We start from the raw sequence: 14,766 nt of genomic DNA on the forward strand, positions 1-14,766 counted from the left end.
TGTTTTTTTTAAATAAAAGGTTGAGAGCAGAATTTAGAGTAAGAAGTCTGAATTTCTCAAAAGCGAGCCAATTGCAAATCTCACTGTGCTTGTAGGCACCATAAAGAAGTGTTTATCACAACTAGAAGAGCTAAATTTTAATCAATTCATTATTACTATGTGCAAAATCCCACCCAAAACAGAAGTGTTAATTCAATTCTCTTTGGAGTATAAGTTGCATTTTCTTGTATAGTTTGCTGTATTTTTCTGTATTTTCTTAAATACATTTCTCCCAAAACAGTGACTTGTATATGATTTCTTTTCTTCTTTATTACAAATTTTAATTTAGTTAATTCATCTCTCATTGAGTTAAATTTAACACTTAAAAAATGTATATATTAGTCCACTGTAGATTGAGTTAAAATAGCGCTTTTGAATGGTGAGTCCCATTACACACACTGCTTCCTGACACTGGCACCAACCTCTAACCACCAGGAGTGATGTGAGGTTCAGAGTCTTGCTGTCTTGCCCAAGGACACATTGGCACATGGGTATGTAAAGCCGGAAGTGAACCTGTGATCTTCCAGCTCTGCACCACAGCCACCACATAAGGTGCAATCAAAAACTAAGCCATGTTTGAAACAAGCACTGTAAGTACTGCTTAAAATTAGATATTTATTGTTGTTGTTCATGGATTGTGAGATTTGTAAAACGGATGATGTGATTTGATTGTTATTGCCTGGGAATGCACTATAAATTTTGTTGGAAGTATATGCTCAGACAGATAAGATCTCTCTCCTGAGAATGTGAGCCTTTTGTGTTGGTGGCAGGTGAGCACGTCAATTGTTTATGAAGTTATTTCAGCACCGATTAGGAGTTCAAGCTGGAAGAAAGAGCTGCAAATGCCATACCTTGGAATCAAAGGCAGAATCTGAATGCTCCCCCTACCCCTACAGCTTCTCCTTACCACTACATTAAGCGCTCCAAACGGAGGGTCATTGAAAAATATTGTCTCCTCATCCGAATGTCACTCCCACTCGATGGCGTCATCAATAGTGGCCGGTGAGCTACGTTAGCACATAGCTGCCAACACTCGGAAATACATGAAAATATCAGTTTTATAACATTGAAAAATTCCTGCTAAAACAAAAAGTCATTACCTACACTGTTTCAGAGCACACCCATGTAAAGAAATGTGTTTCTCCTCCGTGGCACAGCGCGACGGGCAGCCCTACTCCCTCAAACGCCCCCACAACTGGAAGGGTGGGGAGAAGCCGGAGGGGTAGGGGAAGAATTTCAGTCATAGACACAATTTTGTATTTTTGGAGTATAAGTTGCCTTTTTTTGCTGTATTTTCTGTATTTTATTGGGGAAAAAATTCCCAAAAATTTCACTTGTATATGATTTTTTTCTTCTTTATTACCCCTTTTTCCTGCTGCGACTTATACTCCAAAGCAATTTATAATCCGAAAATACTGCAACTAAAGGGACACCAATCCTTAATGGATTTTGATGATGCCTTATACCTGCTCTTTCTGAAGAATTTCCATGTTTCCCATGCTTCAGGGATATTGCAAGGGAGAAGAAGACGTCTCATCATGTTCGAACTGAACTTTACAATTGAGAAATCACGACATCACAGAAGAACACAAACCACAAGTTACAAGAGGTAAACATTGGTCTTGTCAGACACAATGAAAAAAGCCACTTAAAAGGGCAATGTAAATAAGCAAACTGGGCAGAAACTCAACGAGTGAGTGTAATCATATGCCGGGGTGGATTTTAATTGGGCTCCACCCTAAGGAAGCCTTCACCAATCAGAGGGATTAGTGTGGCACGCTTCAGGGTGACCGCAAAGGAACAAAAAGCATGCAAATGAGCGGGTCAGGATCCAAAACCTGTCACCCAGTGTGTTTCACTGGGTCACCACATTTTTAACAGTAGATTGTTTTGATTTTTTTTTTTAGATGTTCTTTCTACCCGAATAGTTGTTATCTCTTTTCACCCTCTTCCCTTCTTGTTTTTTTGTTTGAGCTGATTATTCCTCCTTTATTTATCAGGATGCTCTTGGTGGCCCTCCCTTCTTTCCTCCTCCTCTCTCCCTGTGCTGCTCAGCCCATCTGGGCTGTCTGCTGGAGTTGGGAACATCGGTCGCTGTCAGGGAGCTCAGTGGGGCCTTGTTGAAGACACAAAGAGGGGATTACTGCAGCTGCCAGTCACACTAAGACCCATGCAGCAACTCTTCGGAGTCTACGCCAGTGTCCTCAACCTTCTTACCCACCCTTGTCACAAAGGGACATCATTAGCTCTGACACAAAGGAGCCACCTTCTCGCTCCCACTTAAGCAACACTGCAATGTGGCAACCCGATTAGTGAAGATGATATGCATCTGTGATGCATGCTACAGCAGTGTCATCTTTTTTTAAAGGGAAAGCTGAAGAATGGGAAAATGATTATATTGTGAATGGAAACAAGTTTTTCTGCCTTTCTTTTCCCCCATTGTACTAAAGTGTAGTGCATGTTTTTTGGTTTCAAGGTTTTGTTTGTTGTCTCCATAAATAGTTAATGAGTTTTGGAGGCTTTCTGTGCACATCCATGGTCTTTCCTAAGCTTCATCCCTAAGTCCTACAATTTCAAACATTTGTTGTTGTTTTTTCTGAGTTTCTGATATTTAGCATGTTAGTGATCACTTGCAATTTTTCGTCAGAGAATTTAACAAGAGCCGTATTAAACCATCATGCTCAAATGCAATGCAATGTCATAGTATGTATTAAACAATTTCAATTATACATCAAAAGGTGACTTTTAATTGGACTTTGCAGAAGAATTTCTGAGCAGTTCTTGATGACAGTATACTGCAAAAAAAATCTGTTTCTGTCTTAAAAAATCTTAATGTTTTTTGTGTATTTGATTTCTGTCAGAGCGGGACTTCTGTGTTTTTGTGGATCTTTGTGTGCGTATGTCTATGTCTGATTATTTTCAGGTGTTGTGCTGGAAAGGGTGTGGCCTCCATTTGGACCCAAGCTGATGGAGACAGCCTTCAAAGGCACCATGTGGACCTCCAGCCTGTGAGAAGGGAGCTTTGCTGCAACCGGTCTCCACTAGCTTGGCGCTCTTCTCCATTTGTTTTGTAGTTCTCCACCTGCTTTGTTGTGTTGCACTTTGTAATTCTTTGTGTTTTGTATTTGGGCCCACTCTAATTTTGTTTGGTCTAATTTTGTTTAAGTGAAGCTGTAGGGGTGAACTGCCATTTTCTTTAGTACTTATTTTCTCCTGTTTATGTTAGTCCAGGAAGGTTAGTGTTTGTCTTTGTTTTCCCTTTTCTTTTGTTTCAGGTAAGAAAACAGATTTCAGGGGGTTGTTCCAGGAAGCATGTTTAAACTACCTTGACTTTAACCCTGAACTGTGGCTGAAATCCGCCTGAACTTGCTTACTCGCGGTATGTTGGTTCCAAAGGACCAGATATGAGTTAGCGTAAACGCACTCCACTTGGTAACCCTGGGTTAATGCACGTGCACAGCAGGTACATAAAGACAGATCGCCAATTTCCGGAGTCACCATGGAAACCCGTGGTGAAAAAAAGAGAGGGCTATCCTTCAGTGAGACAGAGTCGGATATTTAAATGACGGCGTATTAAGATTATACGTCCATCAAAAAAGTAATGATTTTCCTCCGGCTGCATTATCATCAAAAGAAAGAGTTTCTGCTTGGAAAAAAAGAAAGCACAAAATAAACGCAAGAGTTTCTGATCTTATTGTCATTGTGTTATATGTATATAACTTTTCCAACTTAAATGGATTCAATTGGTAACATATGTCATATCTCATATGTCTAAATTTGAGCCTGCAGATATTCTCACTTTTATAACAATAAAATGAATGAAACAAAACGGAATGATATCATGTAACCATATACCATATCTATAAATTATCAGCCATGACACAGTAGGGGTGCTATATAAACTCATCCTCTTCTCCCTCCCTCTCACTCATGGTGCAGAAAGAATTAAACATAGTAGGACAAATAACTTGTCAAAACACACTAGAACAGCTAAACAACTAAACACATTTGGTCAAAAGGGAAAGGGAATGGTATCCCACAATCCTTTGCGGTGCCGATCTGACAGCAGCGCCAAAGTTACACCTACTTAATTGAATTAATTTTAATAAAAGTAAAATAAATGTCTGGTAACTACGTGTTATTTTTAAGCTGACTTAACTAAAAAGAATTGATTTATCTTAACTAAAGCAAATAATTAAGTTAGATAGAAGTAAAAAGGTTTATCTTTCCAACCTCCATACGTGGTCTTATCACCCTCTCACGGTGTAAAAAGTATTATCTGAGCTTCTTCATCCACTAAATCATCTTCAAATGGACACGCCATGCTGCTTCACCTCTCTGAAAACAAACTAACCTTCAACTAAACCTGCTCCAGACCAGGTTATGTTCAGAGCATGAGTTGCTACGGGAACTAAGCATACCTCAAACATACCTCTGTTTTTGGAACCGAAAGCGGTGTTTGTACACTTCTTTAGCCTCCCACTTACCGTGGGAGCATAACCTGCTTTCTGGAAAATCCCCCAGTTAGGTGGGGTTTTGTTTGTTATTTTGGCCTTGCTTCACCCTGAGATCTTTTTGCTTCACTATAAGTTCTTGTTGGTTTTTATTCATTAATTTGTAAATGCATTTGTTAGATTTGTATGGAGACATTTCTTTTGGTGTTTTTCTTCATTTAAAATTCTTGGCCAAAACCATAACTTTTATGTTTTGCTCCTCCAAGTAACCCTAGAACTAAATAGGGGTGTAACATAATAATATATATTTTTAATAAATGCAAGAAAATATTTTTTTAGACCATCAATTAAACATCTTGCAGGGTCATGCATTTTTTAAAGTCCTACTCAGATCATCTTTTGATCCATTGAAAAAGTGTTCCCAGTGGTCTTTTAATTGTGTTCTGGCTGTTTTTAGGCAAAATCAGTTTTTTAGAACATAGTTTCTGCAGACCAGCAAGACTGCCTCAGAAAATTGCCTTTGAGTTGTAGACGGGACCGTTGGCATGGAAATAAGCATCTCCTTATTTCCCATCATCCCTTTGTTTACACCCTCTTCTGCAAGCTCACTGCCCCTCACAACCCCAACCTAACATTACCGGTTCAACAAAAATGACGAGAAATATCAGAATTATCCAGCCGTACAGTTTTGAACAAGATGCCAGCTCAGATGAGGAAAACAAAGATGTACGTGGATCTATTTGTCTGCAAGTGGAGGCATCAAAATGGAGCAGGGCAGGGACCGTGCAGCCTACCGATTGTAGTTTGTAAGCAACAACTTTTTTTTTTTCATCTTTTCCAGATTCACCGCGATTTGAATAAAGAAAACTCAAAGTCTTAATCTTAACTTTCTAAATATGTGTTTTATAACATTAGGAAAAGCTACAAGAACATGTAAAAAACACCAAAAAGACCATTTTCATCAAGGTGGGTCTTTAAAGACTTTTGATGCAGGACAATGAATCATGCATCAAGTGGTCCGTCAGCAACCTGGGACACATTCTTGTATCAAGTGGATCTGAAAGTTATGGCTTCATGAGTTCCTGACAAGGTGCAGAAATGTTACCTAATCTCCAATAAGACTTAGAAAAAATGCTATGACATTGTTGAAAGTATGAGTCGTGAATATTGGATGTGAAGGTAGGCGATGCAGAGAAAAACAGTATTTTCTTCCATCTGTCAGCTAAATATAAGCATCCGAAGCTACAAATAGAAATAGGTTAGCTTGTTCAAACTCAAAGACAGGAAATCAAGGAAAAATATGGACAAGTTTGACTTAAAAATAGAACACTGCCAACAAAAACCATAATACAAAAATAACTTTATTAGTAAATGAAAGATTTGTTTTTGCTATTTTTTGACATCTGTGGTCTAAAAAATGTGTTTTGTTCCAGAGCTGATCTTCCATTATCACTGACAAAAATAAAACAATATCAAAATGACATCTTCTTTAGAATGATTAATGGTAGTTTTCGACATAAAACCATAAAGACTTGGCTGCAGTTGCCATAACTGACAATATTTAATTTGATGCACATTTATTACTGATCTGGGAAATTCTCAAAACATGAAAACAGTCTTTGACTGTTGGATTAAAGCAAGGGGTGATTCAAAAATGTGGCTCAAGGGCTTGATGTCGAGTTTGGGAATTTCTTTAAAGTCTGAACCTGGACCAGTGACAGTCTTCAAAGGGAGCAAACATTCACATGTTTTATTCGAAGTGGGAGGGATTTCTGCCCACGGAAATGTGTGAACAGTTTGAGCGTTATCTCCAGAGGATTGACATCTCCTGACTCATGGGGACTGACTCTCTTTGACATCCATCAGTCTGCTTATCTTTGCATCCAACTGTGTTGTGACCTGGAAAATGGTGAGCAAAAAGTAGAAACAATTTAAGTGAGTGAACTTCAGAGAGAACTTTTGCGCGGTAAAGACAACAGATGATAAAGCTTTTTTACAAAACATAATAGAAAAAATGTAAAATCTGGTTTAATCTGCTATCCAGTGGATTTAGTGGATCTAGAACTTGAAGCAGATTACATCAACAAAGTTTCATGCGTGTAAATCTGCAGAAATGTGCATCAACAGAACATTTTTCAGATTTTCAAAAATACTAACACATCAGAAATTTCTGTTAAAAATAACCAGTTTTTTTTTTTTACCCAATTCTAAGTTTAAAAAGGGATTCACCTTTTTTCTGAATCATTGTAACTCAAGAAAAATATCATAATTGGATTTAAATGAAACCACTGTCACCCTTAAATTGGTCTTACCCCAAAAAGTAACCGTAAACTGTATCCCAACAGGAATAACCCAAGAATTGGGTTTTTAGGAGAGAAAGAGCAGTTCTCCTTTTTTAAGAGATTTTCATGATTAGATTTTAAATATCAAATGGCAGAACAAGAATGTGTTTGGCACAGCCACTTTATGATTCTTTCTTTGGGATTTTAAGATTTTAAAATTAACCCACCACTGGATGTGAAGACTCTCTCCTGCAAACCAGTTAAAGCTCTGATGCAACATGACAAAAAAAAAGTGTCCCTTTACAGCAGTGACTCTTTGAGCTGGCTCTTTAAACTCTAAATTGTACTTTTATAAGTAATATCTGCAGGTTCATGCTTGAGCTAAAAGAAACTGGGAGGGGAAAATGTGACATTCTTGGTTTAGAGTCTGCCCAGAAATGAAGGTCAATTACTGAAAGAAGGGCTTTGATCTTCCTTTCCAGGCCAATGAGAACAATAACACATTTATTTACCTTCGAATGAAGTCATCCATGCAAACAAAGAAAGCAGAAACCTGAACATTTTCTTCACACACATCCCGGTCAAGTCTTTATTGTCTGGTTTGTACAACAAACATGTTAGATTAAAAAAAATTCAAATAAACTTTTCTATTAAAATCATTTCAACATGTACAATCACTGATTGTATCACAGAATATTTCCTATTGGAAAAGTAATGTTAAAAAGTAGTCATAATAGAAAAAAAAAAGCTTTATCCATTCATTAATTTCTGGAAGAACCAAGAAAAAACTTGTCAAAAGAAAAATGCTTTGCTTCCTCTGGGAGACACTCGTTAGAGGACAATAGGAAAGAAACTATATAGTTGACAGCAAAATTGACAAACAAATAACAAATAAAAAATGTAATGGATTTTATAACAGCTATGGAGTAACAGCAAGGCCTCTAACCTTTTAAATTGGCAATGTGTGCCTGTGTGAAATGCTTCACTCTCTGGCAGCACCTCCTGGGAATTACAAGCTTTTCCTCTGAGACCAGGAGAAATCAATCAGCATGAGTAAGTATTACACTCCAGTGGTTTTAACAGTTAATATCCTGATGGTGCACACAGGAAATCAGCTCTGGGCCTGGTTAAATAAAGCCTTTTTAGACTCTTTACACAGACCGGCCTCAGTTGCAGACACTTAAAAAAAATGGCCAATTTATGTATGTGCATGTGTGTGGGTTTTAGAAATTAGGAATCTTTCAAAAAGGGCAATAGTAAAATTTTTCTCCCACAATATAAAAGTTTTGAACTGGTTGTTGTCTTCAAGTAATACTTGCTGGATGATCTTGATTGGATTGCAGCGTTTCCTGCTAATGCAGCATCTTTTGGCTCAAAATCATCTTCAGGACTTGTATGTTGAAATCAATGTGGAGAAGAAATGAAATAATCTTCTCATTTGACACAAAAAGCAGAAACAAAAGAGAAAGCTGGGTATACTTTTATTTTTTCAGGTTTTTTAATCAAAGTGCTTCCCGATTCTGTCGATTTAGCTGTATGTTTGTGCCACTTCCATCCATATAAACTGCTGCTAAAAAAGAAATCTAGAGAGTGATAATTTCCTCAATTTCAAGCAGCAAAAGTGGCAATTTAAACAAATAGAGACTGATACGTTTTAAAATTGTGATATATTGATGGGGTTTCCTGTCGCAATTAAATGTTTTCATGCTGCAGTTACCCATAAGGTGAAACACTGTTTAAGTTGTTGTAAGTGTTAAGTTTAAACAACAAAATCATTTGAATTCTTAGCTTATTAAAACAGCCGTTTGTCTTACAGTGTCATAAAAATGAATAAGGAATCAGATAAATCAGAGGCTTGCAGACTTTTGTGCTGTCCTACTATATCAGCATCTCAGCACACTAAAAGGCAAGAGAAAATGTTTGTTGTTCGTATAAAAGGCAGGAAAAAAAATGACAGCGCTTTTGTGAAGTCTATTGTGATATCTGTATTTCCATACAGACATCACAATAGACTTACACACAAACGCACACACAAACACACACTAAGCCAAAGCAGGCAAGCTGTGTTTACTGTTTAGCCCTGCGAGCTGATGTGATGGGACATCCAAGCTGATAACACAGGGCCAGAGGTACTGCCGCTCCGTGTTTGATCTCAGGCGGCCCAAGGCTGGGAGATGAGCGCAGACACAGGAGTGGGGTCAGGGAGGTGTGCTGTGTGCTTGATTACAGATTGGATGGGGGCCCTGTGACCTCTTAGCAGGTCTGTCCTGACCCCTGACTCCTACACAGCAGGCCTTGATGCACTGCTCAGTACTTTCTCCAATAACACAGTGTGATGAGACGAGCGGTGGCGAGCACACACTGGACCACTTCCTCCGTGGACGAGGAGCATGTGGCACGGCGGAGAACAACGCTCCTCGTCTGACCTAATGAAGTCTCCTGAGCTGTAAAAAAAAAAAAGAAATACAAATCTCCAAGAAAAAGTTCCACAAAAATCCCATTATGCATAACTGATGCGTTATGTTCTTTTGGCTGATCTTTCAGTAAAAATAAAAAAAACTGCTTTTCTCAGACGGTTGTGTGTATAATAAATCACTGTGTTGGTTTTTTGGCATTTCAAACTTATGCTCCAGTGAAAACAAAGGACGCCAAATGGAGAAGATCAGCAGATGTCCACAGACTGCTTGTGACAGTGAAGAGAAGATGGATGTCCCAGCTGAGATGAGATTTTGAAGGGAAACACCCCTACAGTCCCTTTTCTCACAGACACCTGAGTGAGCCAAATGCTAATCTTCTCATTAGTCCTCTGGAGTGACAGCGGGACAGGGCCGCATGCACGCACAGAGAAAAGGAGAAAAGACAGGCTGCCTGTTATGAAATTAGACGGCCCAGAGGATTTTTCTTTGCCTGCAGTGAGGTAGCACCTTTGAGCATCCTCTTGCTGTGTGTTTAAACAAGAGAGATGGCCCGGTAGATAAAATTGTTGCCTGTACATGTTTGTCTAATGGTGTCTGGCAATGTTTTAAAGGTTATATGTTCCTGTTTCGTGTGTGAGATGCAGCCAAGTCTCAGGGGAAAGGTGATCTCTTGCTTGGAGCTCCAGACTTTTTATTTTATCTGCATGACTGGCTGAAGAAAATAGGGGGAAGCCACATAACACTTGCATGATTCTCTGTGAGTAAAACAATACAGCCGATTCTAGAGTCTGTATGATATAAAGAATACAGTAAGACAGTTGATTTTATAAAATAAATATATTTTTATGCATTATGAATGCATAAATACTTCCCTTTTTTGTTTTTATCTCCACCCACAAAAAAAACTTTTAGAGAGGGAATTTTAACATTGTACAGTTTTGATTCACATTTAATTGTTTTAATCTGCATTAATAGTCATAGTTTAAACAAGATTTAAATCATTAAGAGTTCTTTTATTTTTACAAATTTCATTCCTTTGGGGTATTGGTCTTTTTTTTTAATCTACTCATTTAGGAGGTATAGTTTAAGGAATTCAAAACAAAAAGTGCCATTGAAGAATTTTCCCATCAGGACCAAACCTAAATCTCTGAAATGCAAGGAGAGGGGTGTATTTTAATTGTCTTAATTTTACAATCTTATTATTTTATTTTATTGTTTGGCCTTGCAGCATGCACATGTCTAGTATATAATCCATATTTTATAAGCAGTAACAGTAATAAAAGACCTCTGCCAACTGAAATTATCATATTTCCTCTGCAAAACTAATGTTTTTGAGACTTATGGCCTATAGATTAGATATTCATGTTCACTCTGTGGGTAAAAATAAAAGACACATTTTGGAAGAATATAAAATCAAATTGTCTCCAGATTTGCTTACAAAATTGTACTTGATTGTGTTCACAATACACAATATAATCTAAAGAAATAGGTGTGCATTTTTCTAACTTTATCTTCTGTAGTGTAGATCCAGCTCAGGGGCTGAGCTACAGGGGAGAAAGGAGGGCGCCCCCCCTCTAATTTTTCTATTTTAGTATAATTATCGACAAACATTAAGAAACCATCCACACAGTACCTTTGCTTTAACCAAATTCCACGCTGTTTCCATGCTTTGCCAAAGGGAAATAAATGAATATTGAAGATTGAATTTTGAAAATGCTGTTTAGAGAATATTTAGACTTTTAAAAAAAATGTTCCTGTTCTTCTCAAACTTTAGTATGTGGATATAGTTGATAAATTATTATATAAAACATTACATTATATTATTTGTCATACTTATTGTGCTTAAATTCTATAGAGGTGCATATTTATCTTTCAGGATTTTCAGCATTTTTTTGCTATTGCTTTAGTAATAGTACCTCAGCTTAAGGAATTGCTGTTTTACCATTAATAATAATAATAATAATAACTATAATAAAACTGTTTGAAATACGTGTGCTTGATCATTTTATTTGCAATGGCCCTCCTCTCTGCTGCTCTCATTTGCCCCCTATACAAGTTTGGTGTTGTGGCTCTGATCCAGCTTATGAAAAGGAACTTTGTTATTTGGAGCAGCATCCTGTGGCATTCCAGGTTGACAGTTTTTGCATCGCTTGTTGCCTCTCAAAATGACATGTAAGCAAAACAGAGCTTTACTGAGGCATTGGACCTTTTTGTAGTTGGTGTTTTTACACTTTAAAAGTTTACAGGATTGGGATGAACAACCCATTTGGATTGAGCTTTGAGCTCAAGAAAAAAAACGTTTTAAGAATAAACAATCCAGAACTAAATGCATATATATATATATATATATATATATATATATATATATATATATATATATATATATATATATATATATATATATATGTATGTACAGTGGTTAAGACAGAACACCACATTTCTAATTTTTGTGTTGTTTACAATTGTGTCAACTTGCCAACAAACATACACAAATTACAAAATAAATACACAGTCTGACAAATTCCCCTCCTTTTTCCATCAAGGAGATCATTTAAATTTAACGACAGTTTGTCTGACACCGCCTCCTAGGAGCACTGCCATAAATCAACAGATCATAGGTCTGTCCCTCCATCCTCTGCACCTTACCCTCCAGACACTTTCCTCCCCTTTAAGAAGGTGACTCATCTTCTACCAATCAAAGGGAGGCACCAATAATCACCCACCTTGGATCTCCTCTGGTTTTGATTTATGCTTTTGATAAATGTGTCTTCGCTCCGCTTTAATTGCAGACTCTTTTCATCATAATTTAATGTTGGTTTCCTGTATTTTTGTCAAAGTTATGAGCACAAAGGCTGTAATTTTTACATCAAGGAAGATTTTTTTTTTGTGAATGAGTAGCAGGTGGAATAGACAGCAGCAGGATGAGTTTAGCAGTTAAAAACCTCACAGAAAGCAAGTTTCACACTCGCAAACTCGTATTCACTTAGCAAATGCAGCACACTGGAGGAAAGGAGAGGTAAAGGAGGTCATTTCCATTTGAAACATTCAATTTGTGCAGATAAAAAAGGACACAGCTGTAGATCAACTGAATGTTGTCTCATACCTGATAAACTGTATCAGTTCTCCAAGTTTATCATGAAAAAAAGGTGATCTCAAAGTAGATGTGCAGTTTTTTGTTCATCAGCACTTGGAGAAACACTCATTTTCATTTTATCCATGAGATCAACTAGCATTTTGAAAAAAGGGGAAACCAAGCATCAACAGTGTGCTGGCGATAAATTATGCCGTGTGTATAGATGCACCCCCCCCCCCTTTTTATATAACATAAAAAAATGAGTATTTAAAGTGAGAGACAAGCGAATTCAGGTCACAACACAGCAGGAAATCTCCCTTTTCATGTGAGATCCAGAGGGGTCACTCTTATGAACTCATTAGGAGAAAAATGCAAATGTGGCTCTGTTTTTTTTTTTCCTCCCCTTTTCTCTAGCTTTTCCACTAGCTCAGCTTTCCCAGTTAACAGTTCAACCAGTGATGTACGGCTTATCCTGTGAGCGTATATATCAGTGAAGTGAAAGTGCATTCAAAGGTTCAACGCATTGTTAAATCATAAACTGGTGTTGGATTTTTATCATTCATGATCTAATTATACCATCAAAATAAGCGAAACTATTTGCATCATTGTTATATCCTGCAACAAAAATAATTATGATGAGAGTTAGGACTCTCAACATTCATTTTCCCATCCAAACAGGAGTAGACGTAAAGTAATTTCTGTTTTTTTGTGCCAGAACTTAAGAGGATTATTTTTTGTCTTCAGAATTCCGTTAGAGGCTGGTATTTTATGTTGTCTGCAAAACATGAATATTTTATTATGTATATGTTCAATGTGTGTGTGCTGGATACAAGCATTAATTCAAATGTTCAGCTAATGCATTTGAGAGACAAAACAGAAATAATTTGATATATATTTTTGAGCACAATTTTAAATTATGTTCTGTGTTTAGAAATATCCTAAAATGTTTTTATTTCAATCAAACGATCTTAATCTACTAAAAAAAATTAGCCTATCAAAGTAAACAAAAGGCAAATAGGAGACCTCTAAGGACTTATCTTTTTTATTGCAATCCATTTGTTTCAATAGCTAAGTGCATTCTACCCTTTTTTAAACATAATTTAATATACATTTATATTAAAATATCTTTCATTTCTTGTGGCCTGCATTCTCTTAACAGGTCTTGGTACAAAAAATGTATTATTACATTATTATTATTATAAACGCTGTGACAGTGTTTATGAAAGTGAAGGAGTTGATTTTAGGCTGGTTGTTGATTGAGTGTCATCATTTTTAATCTGTGCCAAAAAACAAACAAACAAATAAAACATCCGGATAATTAAACGGATCCGTGATGAGGTAGAAGAACCGACAACTTCTACACACAGGGAAGGAACACAGACAGAGCTTTCACCATTAACGCACATTTTGGCTGGAAAAAAGGATGGAAAAAAGCTAAACTGTTGAAGGGTATTTTCAAATAAGAAGGCTCGGTTGTTCTTGTCCGCCTGGGTGAAATCTGTCTAATTAGCCCTCTCTTTTATAGTGCTGTATTTACCGCGTGCATGAGAGTTGGTGCGCTTTCCGCTATACTCTGGAATGCAGCCAGTCTCTTTTGAATCCACACTCGGCTTCCAAAACCCAAAACTCTTTGATCTTTTTTTTTTTTTTTTCTCGGTCTCCCTACCCGGAAGAGAACCCCTTCTCCCACCCTCATCTCCTTTTCTCCCCTCTCTCAGCTGGGATGAACGCACACGTGGAAATGTTGGCTCGGCTCCACACTCGGACCAAATTTAGTCATACAAAGGCAAGGGAGTGAGGGGAGGGAGGGAGGAGGGGGGCAGAGGAAGGTAGCGGCGGTGGGGGAATCGGCTGGAGGGAGGGAGGGAGAGAGGGGGAGCTGGGGATGAAAGAACCAGCCGCCGCAAGATCAAAAGAAGCCGCGGCCCCGCCTTCCTAACCCCACCTCCGCGCTTTATAAAGACCTGCCTCCCTGTCCCAGCTCTGATTCTCACGCAATCCTGGACTCGCCGCTCGAACACGAAATATGCCCGGCTACATTATTTTCTAATAAAATAGTTCCGATTTTGAAAAACATAAAAAAACCATTTATTGCGTGTTGGTGTGTGTATTATTTTTACAAAATAAAAGACATTCAGAAAAGTCAAATGTATTTGCTTTTGCCATAATTATTCTCTGTAGGCCCTTATGTTATAAATACATTTGTTTGGTTTTAAAATGACATAGCTCTGTGATAACATGTTGTCAAAATTCTAAAAATTATAAATGTTTTATATTTTGATTAACACTAATTTTTGATAGCTATAAATATTGTTTTATTATTATTATTTTTATTTGGTTGGCGTTCACGCTGAAGCTCGTGCCAAACAAGCTTCCTCCGGTGTCTTTTTGTGTAATCTTTTTTTATTTCTCCTAATTGCTTTAAATCAGCGTGTGTCAGCCATGGCTGCTCCTTCTTCCCCTCCTGTCTGCCCATTTGTTGTGAGCTTTGTATAAATCTC

At 37.5% G+C, this 14,766-nt stretch overlaps 1 long non-coding RNA gene across 1 annotated transcript; it reads left to right on the forward strand.

Moving 5' to 3' along the window:
* The first annotated feature begins 684 nt into the window (after positions 1-684).
* On the forward strand, positions 685-3,587 carry LOC144990417 (uncharacterized). Its single transcript, XR_013654418.1, has 3 exons — positions 685-1,261; positions 1,546-1,648; positions 2,040-3,587. It is a non-coding gene; the product is annotated as an uncharacterized LOC144990417 (long non-coding RNA).
* The last annotated feature ends 11,179 nt before the right edge of the window (positions 3,588-14,766 follow it).

Source organism: Oryzias latipes (assembly GCF_053564925.1).
Source record: "Oryzias latipes strain Hd-rR chromosome 1 unlocalized genomic scaffold, Olatipes_Hd-rR_3.1 chr1_Y".
In the NCBI taxonomy this organism is placed as follows: Eukaryota; Metazoa; Chordata; class Actinopteri; order Beloniformes; family Adrianichthyidae; genus Oryzias; species Oryzias latipes.